Source organism: Protopterus annectens, chromosome 1.part1 (genome assembly GCF_019279795.1).
Source record: "Protopterus annectens isolate FY-2018-M chromosome 1.part1, PAN1.0, whole genome shotgun sequence".
NCBI lineage: Eukaryota > Metazoa > Chordata > Ceratodontiformes > Protopteridae > Protopterus > Protopterus annectens.
In genome coordinates this window covers 1,232,584,206-1,232,598,962 of record NC_056726.1, presented here as the reverse complement: position 1 = coordinate 1,232,598,962, position 14,757 = coordinate 1,232,584,206, and the positions used below count along the sequence as shown (strand labels likewise).

At 42.5% G+C, this 14,757-nt stretch overlaps 1 protein-coding gene across 1 annotated transcript in view; it reads left to right on the top strand.

Annotated features, from left to right (window-relative positions):
* Positions 1 to 14,757, top strand: part of LOC122809505 (putative zinc finger protein 66) — a 449,400-nt gene that overhangs the window by 83,681 nt on the left and 350,962 nt on the right. The window lies entirely within an intron of this gene.

Here is a 14,757-nt window from a genome sequence, read left to right as displayed (position 1 = left end):
TGTTGTACTAATGATTGTTCTGATGAGAGCTGAGTACCTCGGAACCGTGACATCATTTGACCCAGATATCAAACCAGCTCTTATAAGTTGTGCAGCATAGAATGATTACCTTACCATCATGAACACATGATAGTCAAAGACCAGATTACTGTCTACATGCATTTCCAGATCTCTGACCACTGGTTCTACTCATAGGGGTGTATTTTCAATGTGGTAGTTTCCAGGGGTAGCCATCTTCCCTTTTCCTGGCATTGAGTTTTAGACCATGGCTCTGGAATCAGTTAGTTGTCCATGTCAGGTCATCTTGGAGGGTATTTGTGTTATTGGGGGATTACTTGAGTGCACCCAGTTTGTAATGGTCTGCAGATTTGGTCATTCAGAGGCCCTTGATGTTAGCCTTGACATCAGAGAAATGGATGTCAAAAAGGAGTGGCTCCAGTACCAAGCCCTGAGGGAGTCCACTAGTGACTAAACTCTTTGTGGAGGAAGTCACCCTATCGGAACTTATTAGGTCTTATATGTAAGACATCTGACTGTCCATGGGTAACATAGGGGTTTATCAACAATGCCTGAATGGTGTTTTGTATCGAATGCTTTGGCCAGGTCAAGGAAAGCAGTGTGCACCATTTTCCCTCATGCTTTGCATTGGCGACCTTCTCAAAGAAGGTTTAGTAGGCAATACCTGCCCTTGACAAAAGCAAACCGAGTTGAATCCAGTGGCTGCAGGTTTCCTTTTTCATTGTTTATTACTTCCATGAGATTTCTATCCATGGCCTTGCATATGAAACTAGTCAAACTCGTGTGTCTGTAGTTATCCATATCTGTAGATGACCCACCCTTTTACAAAAGGATGACGGTTACAAACGTCCATTAACTTGGCACAAATCCTGTCTGGAGGCTGTTGCTAAATAGTGATTCTAGTGTTCCAGGTAGGTCAGATTTCATGCTATAAAGGAGGTATCCTCTAATATTAATGGGGCCCATGGATGCAGTGTATAGAGGACCTGTTCCCAAGAAAGTGGGGGGGGGGGGGACTGCAGCTAAAGTTTTCACCTAGATGATTTGTTATATCTTCCAGCTCAGTATAGGTGGCTCCATTTGCAATTAATTTGACACATTGCTGTGTCATACCTTTGATGCTGCAGACATAGCTGAAAAAAGCCTTGTGACTGTCCTTTGCCTGGAAGGCTATTTTTACATCAAACTTAGTTTTGTTACATAGGATCATAGGACGTTACTAGGCTATTGGCCCTGAGGCCCTTATAAGCCTAGCCAGGAGTTTAGCCCATGTTTAGACAAGTCAACACCCAAATCCCCTGTCCAGCAGGGACACAGCTGGAATCCCAGGGGTGTATTTTCTGTTTCCCATCCAGATATCCAGGTTGCGCCTAAAAAGGGATAATGAGGTACTCTGCTTGACTTGAAGAGGGAGTCTTATCCACAGATGGGGGAGTCTCTGGGAAACAAATCTGTCCTGCCAACAGGTCCTACTGATGTCACAGATCAGATTGAGGTCACGCGTGCAGGTTACTTGAGTGGAGCTTGACTTGCGGATATTGCTTTGCATGCCAGACAGAGGTCACCTCTGAGGAGTCTGTATGAAACTGAGTAGAGGGACAGAGCTTTTAGCCTATCTGTGTAGGGTAGATGTTTGAGGCCCTGGATTCTCCTGATGAGGAACCTCTGTGGTCTTTCCAGCTGCTGCATGTGCTTTGATAGGTACATGCCAAAGGGGGCATTGTACTCAATAATTGGCCTTATAAGGGAAGAATACAGGGATGTTATGACCTCCTTCTCCCTGTATGAGAAACCATTACTTATGAGGTGGGCCATGTAGAAAGCATTCCATACAATGGAAGCAACATGGTGGTCAAAAGTCAGGTTGCTATTAACCTGGTTGCCCAAATCCCTTACAACTGATTGTATGCTTATGACATTGTTATTAATGTGATAATATGTGGGGACATCACTCTCCCCAAAGGGGATGATGATGCTTTTTTTGGTATTCAGCTTGAGGCCATGTTCTCTCATTTGTTTGAGTAAGACCCTCTTGGAGGATGTCCACATCACTTGGGGAATTGATGACCATGCATAGCATGAAGTCATCTGCAAACTTGGTCAGCCAAAGCCCACTGGTTTTGACCTGCACCTCACAGAAGTGTATCCCAAATTTAAAGATGGCCCAGGACCGATCCCTGGGGTACGTTGCTCATTATGGATCTACTCCTTGAGGTGGCTTCCCCAATTTTGATTACATGGGTTCTGTCAGTGAGCCAGTTTGCTACCCATCTAGTAACATATGGAGTGATGTCTAGTTGAGAGTAACAAGGATGGTGAGGAGGAGTATTTGAGGAGAGATGCACCAGCTTGGGACTGTGTTCACTAGAGACTACAACAGAAAGGGGGGAAGACATGGTTCTTTAAGGTGGTTACTAGGTAATTCAAGCAAACGGAGTTAAGGAGGAAGTTTCATAGGTTAGTAAGCTAACTGCCCTTGTGGGCCATTTTAAGCCTAGCCAATTACCCCATATGAGAATCAAACACTACTCCTTACGTCTGTAAAGTAAACACCTTAACCATTATGCCAACCTGCCTACATTTGATTAACTCCCTAAGTTGCTTGTTCAAATTGATATGGGAGTGTTTAGCTTTCTAGGCATTGCAGTTCCTATGTTTTGCCATAATTTTCTTTCTTTTGCTATTCAGCCTATTGAAACTGGGATCACACCTGGGTGGTTTTTTTTTTTTTTGAGTTTGTCATGTGCTTTTTTCCAGGTAGATACACTTGCATCAATGCATCTATTAACATAGTTGTACACATAGCCGGCTTTAGGCACCAGCGAACCCTGCAGTTGCTGGGGGCCCCCCTGTTCCTGGGGGGGGGGGGCCCAACCACAGCAAGTTATCTTATCTTGATATTTTGTAACATGTCTGTTGAACCAATAAAAACTAGTACAGCAATTATGTATACTTAATAAATCAAAGGAGTGATAATAACTCTTATAATTCTCCTTTAAAATTGAAAGATATTTCTGGTTACAATAACAGGCTTCACAGTTCCATTAGATGTTTTATCATTGAAATAGTGCCCTAGGCTCAGTGGTCATTCTTCACTAAAACTAACAAAATAGCCAGTTTTAGTTACCTACAGTACCCGTGGCTGCAGGAGACCCCCTTAATCATCCCTGATGATATACACACACACACACACACACACACACACACACACACACACACACACACACACACACACACACACACACACACACAACATCACAGAGTTTTGTCTATGTACACACCCAGTAAGGCCAAAAACACATACATTATTCTTCTGGGTATTGATAAAAATGCAGCTAACAAGTAATTACATTTTAAAAGTAAGGCATATAATATATCACAGAACATTCAGACAGTTACATCTTTTAGAAGTCTAGTGGCCCCCACTCCCCAGACTGTACAAATGGATATAGCAAGACTGCCTTAATCATCCTTGCTGTTGCTGGTTAAAGGAAAATGAGAAAAAAATGTATTAATTTTTTTATTACACTCTTTAGCCTAAACAAGGCTGAGATATAACCCTGTTAGAGTAAAGCCAATAATGGCCTCTGCTCTCAACAGCACTCATTCTAAAACCAACCCTACTGCGATGTGTGCACCGAAAGTTGCTATAGGTAAGGTGTGTGGGGGGAGGTGTTGTGTGGTTATTATTACTTTAATTTTCATCACAGTCAAACCTTAGAGGTGTGCACAGAAGGCCATTATAACTTGTGTTTGGGCTGGGGACAGTGTGGTCATTGTTTCTTCTACTTTTCTTAAAGACCTCAGAGGTGTACAAAGAAGGTTACTATAGCTTGTGTAGGGGCAGAGTACTGTCTAGCAGCAATACTGTGATCATTATTGTTTCCCCTTTCCTCACAATCACACATTAGGCAAGTATACAAGTGGCTGCCTTAGGGGGTTACGGGGGAGGAGTAAGACGGCATGCTATTTATATGTATGTCACCAGTCATTTGAAATACAGAACTGTGGCAATTTGAGCCATTGCTTTCATCACATTCTACCACCAGAGGGATGCATAGGCAGTGGATGTCTTTTTTGGGGGGTCAGGGAGGCAGGCAATATTCCCAGATAGGACCCGAGGCTGTATATCTTCACAATTGTATTGTTAGTTTTTTTGTGAGGTATAATTTGTCAGCCTCGAACATAAAGCCTTGACACAGCATAGGTCTGATTTTTGTTTAGGCCACCATTAGATTAAAAGTTTGGGAAAACACTCTAAAATGCATCCCAGATCATCTGTAACTCATATTGCTTCTGGGGGCACCACTTTAATTCAGTTATTTCCTAAATTATTACTGTGCTGTCTTGGTCAGAAAAGGTGTGTTGAAAGGATGTAAGGAAAACTAAAGCTGAATCTCTTTTCTTAATCTTCTGTTCAAGCAATCATTGGATGAAAAGGTTGTGTGAAAAGAAAACAAAACTTTAAAATGCACATCAGATCATACAGAAAGTTATGGCTTCTTGAAAAAGTTGAAGAGTAAGGCAAAATGTGAGGAAAGGAAGAAAAAGTAATGTGCATAGTATGGAGAGCCCAGGATGGGGGGAGAAACAAAAGAGAGAACTGGAGGATGTTTGTGCAGGAGAAGGGGATGAAAAATTAGGCAGTGCCTAGGGCACCATTTCACCTAAGTCCAGCCCTGTAGACAGAGTTGTTGTAATGTATCATTGTTTCAAATAAATGCAAGTAACTGTGAATGTCCCTTTGTAAGATGGGTCAGCATAGTGTGGTACACAGCCCTGTTGTAATGTAAGAGCATTGTGGCTACAGGTCAAGTCTGTGTGTACTTATCCTAAAAGTCTGCAGTATGAAATAAAAGGTTGCTTAGGAGGGGTGGCAGTGGCTGGGTGATACTTAGACTGAAAGTGCCCAGGGGGCCCCCAACTTGACATTTGCTGGGGGCCCCCAAAATGCTAACACTGGCCCTGGGTTGTACAGGGTTTCCATGAAAACCTACACATAGGCTGCAGTGTTCTCAGGGTCTGGGGAGGCCTGAAATTTTTTCAGGGTGTCACTTAATAGGTAGTTTGCTTTAGATTAATTTCTAAATGTACCAGGGTTTGCTAGGATCCTGGAGTTTATTTTTATTTCAAAGGAGACAGTTTTATGGTCTGTCCTGACCAGTGAGAACATAATACTAGGTGAGGATACAGCAGTCCACCATGTTTGTGAGGACCAAGTTAAGGATTTTCTGCTTCTAATTGGTGTATAGACTGTCTAGTTATGTGTGGTTGTGTTAATAAAATCCAGGAATGTCTGTGCCTGCATGTTTGTAGTTGTGTACAATCCCCTGTTTATTGGGGGGGGGGGGGTAGTTAAAGACACCCATGAGTATGGTGTTGAGTTGAATGGGGAACATATAAAGTAAATTTACACAAGAGCTATGGGATTCCTGAGTCATAGAAGGGACCTATCGCTTGCGAGGATATGGTATGGGACTTTGCCTGTAGTAAATTGGATTTTGAGAAGCTCAAGCACATCATATTGTTTGATGAGTCTTGAGGTGTGTTTGTTTTTGAAGAAAATTGAAACTCCTCCACCTTTCATTCCTTCTTGTCCAGGAATGGGTCTAAGGGTATGGAGGGCATTATAGCCCTGCACTGCTGGGGGGCTCCGTGTGACTGTAATCCACGTCTCAGTAACTCCACAGATGTCTACATTCTCCATGGTGAGGACAGCCTGCAGGCAGTGGAGTTTCTTGCTTAGATTACTGGTAATGAGTAGTAACACCTTCAGATTTTCTTGAGTTGGTTTTCCCATGTCAGAAGGTTTAACAGGTTTGCAATGCCTAAAAGGGCACTGTGGGTGTGGACAAGGTTTTATCCAGTGATCAAAAGCCCAGAGGGAACATGTGCAGAGTATTCTTGGAAAAATCTGTGCTGTTTTTGTGACTTTTTAGTCTTTTTTAAGACTATTTTGCTGTTTCTTGTTGTTGCTTTATTCTTGGAAAAATGTTGTGGTCTGCCAGCCATATCATCTCAGGCTGATGAATATTGCACCCCATTCAAATGACACCAAAGTGTAAGTCAGTTATTTTCTGTTCATATTGTGCTATCATCCTAGGAGAAGGTAGAATGCTTCTCAGTGCTAGGCTCATACCCTTCTGGGACACATAGTCCGAGAGCTCCATCATGTCTGTCTTCATGCAGTCCAGAGAGGTATGTCTCAGGTCATATCTACCCACACCAACAATGGCTGGGTCATACTAGTAATTGTGGTTCAGCAACCGGAGTGTGGGCAAGGCCTGGTGGATCCTGCCCCTGATAGGCAACTGACAATGACCCTGTACTTACTCAGCCTAGTGAACAAGACTTCTGTGTGTGTGTTACAGTGGAGTCTTCTATGACTAAAACATTGAGTCGTGTGGTAGTTCGCCTTATGGGGTTTAGAAGTAGAGACACCATGAAATATGGCTGTGTGTGTCGTGGTGGGTATTGTTTTGGTACAGTGCTTTTGAGGTTGCTCAAGATACTCTTTGTGAGTGCAACATCTGGATGATCTTTGTGGACTGATGGCGGTTTGGGCATCGGTCACTGGTGCCGTTGCTTCTCTCAGTCATTTATTTATTTATTTGGCATTTGTTAACTGGGTTGGTCCAGCTGAGCCGGATGGTCCTTTTTCAGTGGAGACCCAAGGAGAAAAGCTTCAGTTGACAGAAATAATAACATTCTATGATTAAATTTTATACAAGGATCTCAAAATAAAAAGTTTTAAACAATAATATACAATGTTAAGAATATGAACAAATGTAAACAGCTGGTGATATACAGAATTTATGCACGTGAACAAAAAGAACAAAAATTACAAGGAAATATAGGTTTTCATGATTAGTGTTGAAAAGCAGAGTACCTGGGGTATACAGCATGTTAGGATAGAGTTGTTTTTGCACAATAACAGAGCAGATTCAGCAAGGATGTTATTTACAGGGTAGCTTAGAGAGTGTTAGCTTAGAGAATAAGTGGGTTACATGCAAAATGGTGAAAGTGGAGATGGAAATTAAAAGGGAGTAATACAAGAGCAGGATTTTGAGTTCAGGAAGTAGTTTTTGACTTTAGTTTTGAAGAGGCTGATACTTTGAATGCTGGGGATGTCAGGGGGAAGTCTATTCCAGGAGTGGGATACTGACTTTCTGTATAGGAGTTTTCTAATATTTTTGATTGGTTTATAAATGTCTAGTAGGTTCTGGTCAGAGCTATGAAGTGAAAGAGCTGGGGTATAAGGGGATACAATGGATGAGAGAGCGGGGCAGGTTGAAGGTTTATATAGCAGTGAGTGTGTGAGTTGGAGCTGGGATAGAAGGAAGAGCTGGGGGAATTCAAGCCATTGACATTTGTCCAGGGCATGGCAGTGCTATTTGTTTGGTTGGTCACAGGCGAATCTGGCTATGGTGTTATATGTTTATTTGAGTTTGGTAAGTAGGGATGACTGAAGGTGGGTCGGGATAGGAGAGGCGTAGAGAAGTAATGGGAGGAGAAAGGCTTGAGCAAGAGTGTGTTTGGAGTTGGGAGCTAGGAATTTCTTATTTCTATAGAGCAGACCCAATTTCTGTTTTTTTTTTTTTTTTTTTTTTTTTTTTAATGTAGTGTTGTATGTGGATTTCAAATTTAAGCTGGTCGTCAATTATAGCACCAAGAAGTTTGGTATGTGGTTCAGCTTTGATAGGGGTGTTGTCTTGAGAAGAGATGGTAAATGTGGATTTGTGGTGGGAAGAGATATTTAGGAAGGAATAATAGGAGCTTAGTCTTTTTGGGATTAAGTACGAGTTGGTGGTTGGTGAGCCACTTTTCCACCAAAGAGAGTGATGGATAGAAGGTTGATGATGTTATCAGAGATAGAGATGACAGAGCGTCGTCTACGTATTGTATGAGGGAGGCGGTGGTGCAGAAGGAGTAGAGTTTGTTAGTGAAGATGTTGAAGAGGAGAGGTCCAAGAATTGAGCCCTGAGGGATGCCAATATGGACATTTAGGAAGGTAGAGCAAGAGGATTGTCATCGTACAGAGTCTGTTTAAGAGTTAGCTTGAAAACCACTGGATAGTAGATGGAGAGGGATTAACATCAGTTAGTTTAGCAATAAGCTTGGGATGAGACACGGTATCAAAAGCTTTAGAGAGGTCAAGGAAGAGAGAAGATACAAGAAGATTTTGTCTCTGGCTTCAGCAACAGTGTGGGTAAAAGATAGGAGAGCAGTGGTAGTGCTATGATTAGGCCTGAAGCCATGTTCAGAAGGAATTAAAAGGTTTTCCTCGAGTAGGTATTTAAGCAGCTGGTTATGTATACATTTTTCTAAGATTTTGAGTGGGCAGAGAATGGCAATGGGTCTACAGTTATATGGATCTCTGGAGTTGCCTCATTTGTGCTTTGGGATGGTATAGAAAGATTTCAGATTTCGGGGACAGAGGCATCTTGGATAGATCTGTTGACTAGGATAGAGACAGGGTAGGCAATAGAATGGGCTGCAAGTCTAAGAAAGAGGGGAGGGAGGTTGTCAGTAGAGGAAGATCAGGGTTTTAGTTTGAGTAGAAGGGATTTTATGAAAGCAGTGGAGACAGGGATAAGAGGGAAAGGAATAGAGTTACTAGTAGTGACTGAGGAGTGAGAGAGGATTTGATTTTGGCTGTTTTTGGTAAGTTTATTAATGGATTCACTGAAGTGGGTATTAAGTAAGAAGGCAGTTTCTTGGGGAGTGCTGTCAGGATAGGGATTGAGAGTGGTAGGTTCACCAGGGTGCAGAATTTTATTGATTGAGTGCCAGAACGTTTTTGGGTTGACTTATGGGTGAATTGGGCATCATAATAGTATTTTTTCTTGTCCTTCTTGATTTGTTGCTTTGAAAGGTTTCGGAGTTCGTTATATTTTTGGAGAAGGGGAGATTTTGTTTTTAGTCATTTTTAGTAATTTATCCAGATAAGTGGCCTGTGTGACAATAAGATGTACTGCCAGCCATGCCAGGGAGAAGTAGGGCAGTGGATGTATGACTTGTGCCAGCACAGCTAGCTGGAGGTTTGTAAATAATTATATGTCATTTGTATATCAAGCTGATTTGTACAAATGCTTGTGCTGAAAATGTATCTGTGAGCTTTGCTTGTGTTAATTGTGTTAAAATAAGTGCACCCTGCTGAAATGAAGAAAAATGTCCATTTATTGTGGTATCTGAATTAAATGTATATATTTAATAGAGGACACTGGCACATCAATGGTTAACCAGCTGAAAATAAGGGAAATGGAAAGGAGCTGTTAAATCATTGAATGGCACCCCACAGTGCTGAGTAGGCCTAGAGACGGTAGGTCTGTGTGCAACCATTATCTTTTAGCTTTTGTAAAGAAGGGGGGGAAGTGCTGTAAATATTTCTGGCTGCTAGGGATTGCCATAAAAGCTCTAAATGTGTGTTGTAGCAGACTACTAAAGTCCTGTCTCCAACTTCAGAAGGAGATATTGTGGGAACCTAAAGTCCGGTGATCAGATGAGGTCATTCTGTAAGTCATCTTGGATATTATATTTTACAGGGTGTGATCTCAGTGGATGAGTATTCTGTTTTTGGAGCCTGACTAGAAAGACTACTGACATATTTCATCTTGCCGTGCCCAAGTAAGTTTATTAGGGAACAGTGTAATTCTCTTAGATTCTGTCAGGAATGTAGTGAAGCTTAGTTCAGAGATTGTTTTTCTTTATTTGTGTGAGTCTGTCCATCAATGTTGTTTTCAACATTTTCTGTGATTTGAACTCTGTGGTTTACACTGGGTATGTATTTAGTATTTTCTTGTTCTTTTATTATTTATTGTTAAACATATTTAAACTTTTTATTACTGCTGGTCCTTTTTAGAAAGTATTATCCTTTGAGAGTACTTGTATTTATTTGGTGACACTGTGTGGGCCAACTCAGAAGGCCTCGCCATCTTGTTGAACTTCAACCATTTGTGTTAGTCTTAATATTGCACTGTATAATTGGACACCCTTTATTACATGCCTTAGAGAAGCTGATTGTGAAGTGTCTGGTAGCAGTGATAACTACCTTATAATCTGGGCAGAAGGGGGCATAGTTAGTAAATCTGTGCCAGCCTTTCCTAGGTATGTGTGTGTGTGTGAAAATTAAATCTCTCAGCGTGTATGTGTCAGCTACTTGGGGCAGGGACACAAAGCAGTGGGTTTACAGAGAGGGTGCTGGAGGACTTGACTTGGACACTTGGCTGAAGACTGAACCCTACAACTGTACCAGTGGGGAGTCTTATTGGAGATCTGGAGGGAGACAGATATAGAGGCATCCAGACCCTGGGCTGTGTGTTCCCTGTGTGCTGTTAAGGGAAAGTGTACTTGATGCAGAGAGGTGTACATCTGGAAATACTCAGTGTATCCATTTGTATTACAAGTGCATGTCCATCTCCAGTGTCAGTGGTGAGGATTCAGGCTCCTTGATTACTGGCCCAGCGTGGGGACAGCACATATTGGTGCCCATCACATATTGGCAGCAGTGGTGGTGTCACAGCCTGTTTGAGATTTTTCCTTTTTACCTCCGCTATTTTTTTGAAAGTTGTTAGATTTCAGCTAGGAGGGGTATGTGTGAGTGTGGTAGGCTGATTCCATGCAAAGACTTACATACCAAGGGTGTACGTAGGCCTGGAACACAATCACAAATCTTTCTCAATCTCTCAGTCATTCATTTGATCCCAAAAATCCTTAGGTCAAGGCTGTCCTCTCTCAATACATTTCTAGAGTCAGCGTCTTAGACAATTGGCCTACTCCAAGATGGCCGAGTCCACATCTTCAGCTGTCCCTCTTCCTCTGAAGAAAAAGTTAAAGGGGCCCAGAACAGATCCACAGTGCAGTGATTCAGACTCTGACATACCTACTGAGGTTGCAGAACTGGTGGTACGCCAGGTTACCTGTCAGTTTTCCATTACCAAGATCACAGCAGAGGCCAATATGATTCCTGAGGCCTTGCATACTGCTGATACTTATGATGAACCTTGACTCATCCCAGGCAGTTTAAAAAGAAGTTAGGCAGGATTATGAACCTCTGCATCTCATCCAGGCAGACGTCATGTCCAAAAAGAAAAAAAAAAAAAAACAGAAGACTAAGCATCTGGCCTTTCTGTCTGCAGATAGGGAAAAAAAAGTGGATAGATTTCTCACAGCTGTTATTCAAAGCTCTTATGTTTTTGAAATATCCCTCCTTTGGATCTCCATAACCATAGGCTACTCCTCAATAACCTGCCTTGTTTTCCTCTTCTTTTGAAGAAGAAGAACAAGACTATGATTCTGACCATTCACTGGATTATTCCTCTCAACTTAATTTTCCTGGACAAACTTCTTAAGTTGAAGAGGGCTTCTTATCGCTAGATTCCCCTATTGAGAAAGCGTGCTTTGGGGATACTATCCAGAGTGTAATTAAATATTTTGATTGGCAGTCTACTCAGATCTCTGATGTTCAGAAGAGGAATTACAGCCTCTTTGCAATGGGTACCTCTGGCCCTTTTCCAGTCCCTACTGTCCTTGAGGCTTTCCAGGATGCTTTTTAGTCCACTTGTTCAGCACCTGATTCCTAAAGGACTGAATAGCTTTTACAAGGTGCCTAAATACCTAAAATACTTACACAAGAATCCTGTGGCAGACTCCTCTGCGTATCTCTATCTGCAGATAAGCCCTCCAAGTTTCTGCCCAGTGCTAATGCCTTACCTACAGACAAAGATAGTAGGGCTATGGATAGATGAGGACATAAGGTTTACACCTCTGCTACTTTTGCTTTTAGGGCAATTAGCTACCATATTTAAATGACAAAGTACTTGATCTCTGTCCTGCACTCCCTGAACAAAGCTATGCTGGACCCTCCTACAGCAGTATCTCTATCTGCAGATAAGCCCTCCAAGCTTCTGCCCAGTGCTAATGCCTTACCTACAGACAAAGATTGTAGGGCTATGGATAGATGAGGACAGAAGGTTTACACCTCTGCTACTTTTGCTTTTAGGGCAATTAGCTACCATACTCAAATGACAAAGTACTTGATCTCTGTCCTGCACTCCCTGAACAAAGCTATGCTGGACCCTCCTACAGCAGAATCAAAACATCAGATGTAGACTGTACTATCCTAGGCTACTCAAGTAACCAGAAACAGCATTAAGTGCAGTTGCAATACTGTTTATGCTTCCTCTAGGGCTGCTGCCACTGGATCTGTTATTCATTGATATGCATGGCCTCACAGTCAACCTATTCTTGAGGATTTCAACTAAACACTTTTAGACTTTCCCTTGGGCAAATACTTACTGCTTGGTCCTCAGGATGCCAGTCTGTTTAAAACTCTTCAAGACGAAGGTAAGACTGTGAAGGGCTGCAGGCAGATTCTACTTCCTCTGTTCCTAGATACCATAGGAACTACCCATCTAAATCTACTTTCTTCATTAATAGGGATCCCAGAATGTCTCATAAATAAAGGAAAAACTCCAGGAAGAATGGCCATTGCAGCACCCCTCCCCAGCCCTCAGCTCAATGACTCTAATTTCCAAAACACTGTCACTCTCCCTGGCCAGGAGGGAAGCTATTACCATAGACAAATGGGTCCTGTCCATTATCAAGGATGGTTATGCCATGGCCTGGGGAAGTATGCCCTCTCTGAAAGGCATGCCACATCCTACTCCTAACCAACTGCCCTTTTTTGCTCCCATTATACAAGACTTTCTGAAAGAGGGCACCATCAAGCAAGTCCCAAAGGACTTCATAGGAAGAGGATTTTACTCCAGAATGTTTCTAGTACCAAGGAAGGAAGGTCAGTGGAGACACATACTAAACCATTCTCTGCTAAATATTTACTAGAAAGTACCACCTTTCAAAATGGTGTTTCTTACCAATCTTCTGCCTTTCATTCTTCCCCAGGCTTTCCTAGTGTCCCTAGATCTGAAGTATGCATACTTGTACATATCCTTTCAATCATATTGTAGAAAATGACTCGGGTGTTTCACTGGATCCTCTCATATTCAGTTTACTGCTCTGCCTTTTGGTCTTTCCACAGCATCAAGTCTGTTCACAAAATGTCTTGCTGCAGCAGAAACCTTCTGTTGCCCTCAGGGTATTCTCTTCTTCCTGTACAACCTCTTTATCCAGGCTCTGTCTATCTGGAGATTCTCCTTCTACATCTACACTTCTCCCTCCAACTTCTGTCAAGTTTGGGTTTCACTATAAATTACAAAAAGTCCTGTGTGGTCCCTACACAAGATCTGGTTTTCCTGGGCTGTAGACTGGACACAAAGAGAATGCATGCCTTCTTTCCCCTGAAAACCGTTCAGTATGTCCATTATTTTCAAGTACCTCTCTTCTGCAACACATTGCTTAGCAAGTGAGATGCTAAGAACCTTGGTTTTCATGGCAGCCACCATTCACATGCTATTGAATTGGCCGGGGGAAGCATGAGCAAAATCCAATGGTACCCAAAGTCTGTGTGTTCCCAGTATTTTCACCCTTTGAACACCCTCATTCCCCCTCCTCCCTTGTCTCAAAAAGGAGATGCTTTGCTGGAAAGCACAGGTCAACTTCAGCCTAGGAATTCCACTCACTTGTTCTTCTCCTTTTCATCAGTTTCCTTCAGTTGCCTCAGACAAGGCATGTGAGGCTTGGTACAGGGTCTCACTGGATAGAGGCCAGATGGCAGCTTCAATCCTAGAAGGACCATATCAATCTGAAGAACATGAGGGCTCTTCTACAAGAACTTCGGACCTTCACTCACTTTTGGAAACTGAAGCGTCTCCTAGTGTACTCAGACAACAGCATAGTCATGTGGTACATAAACAAGGAGGCACCATGTCTTACCAATTGAGCAGGTTAGCACAGGAGGCATGGAACTTACCCACCCAGATGGACATTACACTCACAGCCACATACATTCTTTCTCAGGAAAATGGACTGGCAGAGTGGGCACTCCTCAAGTAGACATCTTTGCATCACCAACCAACCATAAGCTTCCTCGGTTCTGCACCAGAGACCCTTGTCCTACAGCCTGGAGGACAGATGCCTTCTCCTTCCAGTGGAGAGGTGAGTTCATCTATGCCTTTTCCTCCAAGAATTCTTCTGAAGACATAAAAGGAAGCACCCAAACTCCTTTTGCTGTCACCCGTTTGGCTGAGGCAACATTGGTTTTCCCCTAGTGTTTCACCAGACAAAGAGAAATTAAAAAAAAAAATACATCTACAACCTGACCTGATCACTCAACAGCGAGGATTGCTCCTCTACCCCAATCTTTTATCTCTTAACTTGACCCTGTGGATGGTACGATTTTGATTCTTCACAGGCACTTCTTCTCTGAAGAGGTTTTTCAAGTGCTACAAGAAGCCAGGAGATCCACTACTAGAAAGTCTTGCACAACTCAGTGGAAAAGATTTTCCTACTGGTGCCACAAATGTCCAAAGGACCCACTTTTATCAGGAGCCCCTACAATACGGCAATATCTTTCTGAACTACTTCAGTCAGGTTTTGCCTACTCTCCTATAAAAGCTCACCTGTCAGCCATCAATGCCTTCCTCCTTCTTAACCCTCCACTTAATAGCTAGAGTGGAGGTCAAGCTTTTCCTCGGGGAACTCTTACATCTTAACCCACCAAAGAAGCTCATCTTTCCCCAGTGGGATCTCAGTTTTGTGCTAGAAAAGTTTACCTTGCCTCCCTTTGAACCAGCATCTTCCACTTCTCTAAAATTTTGTACTTGGGAACACTAACCTTCT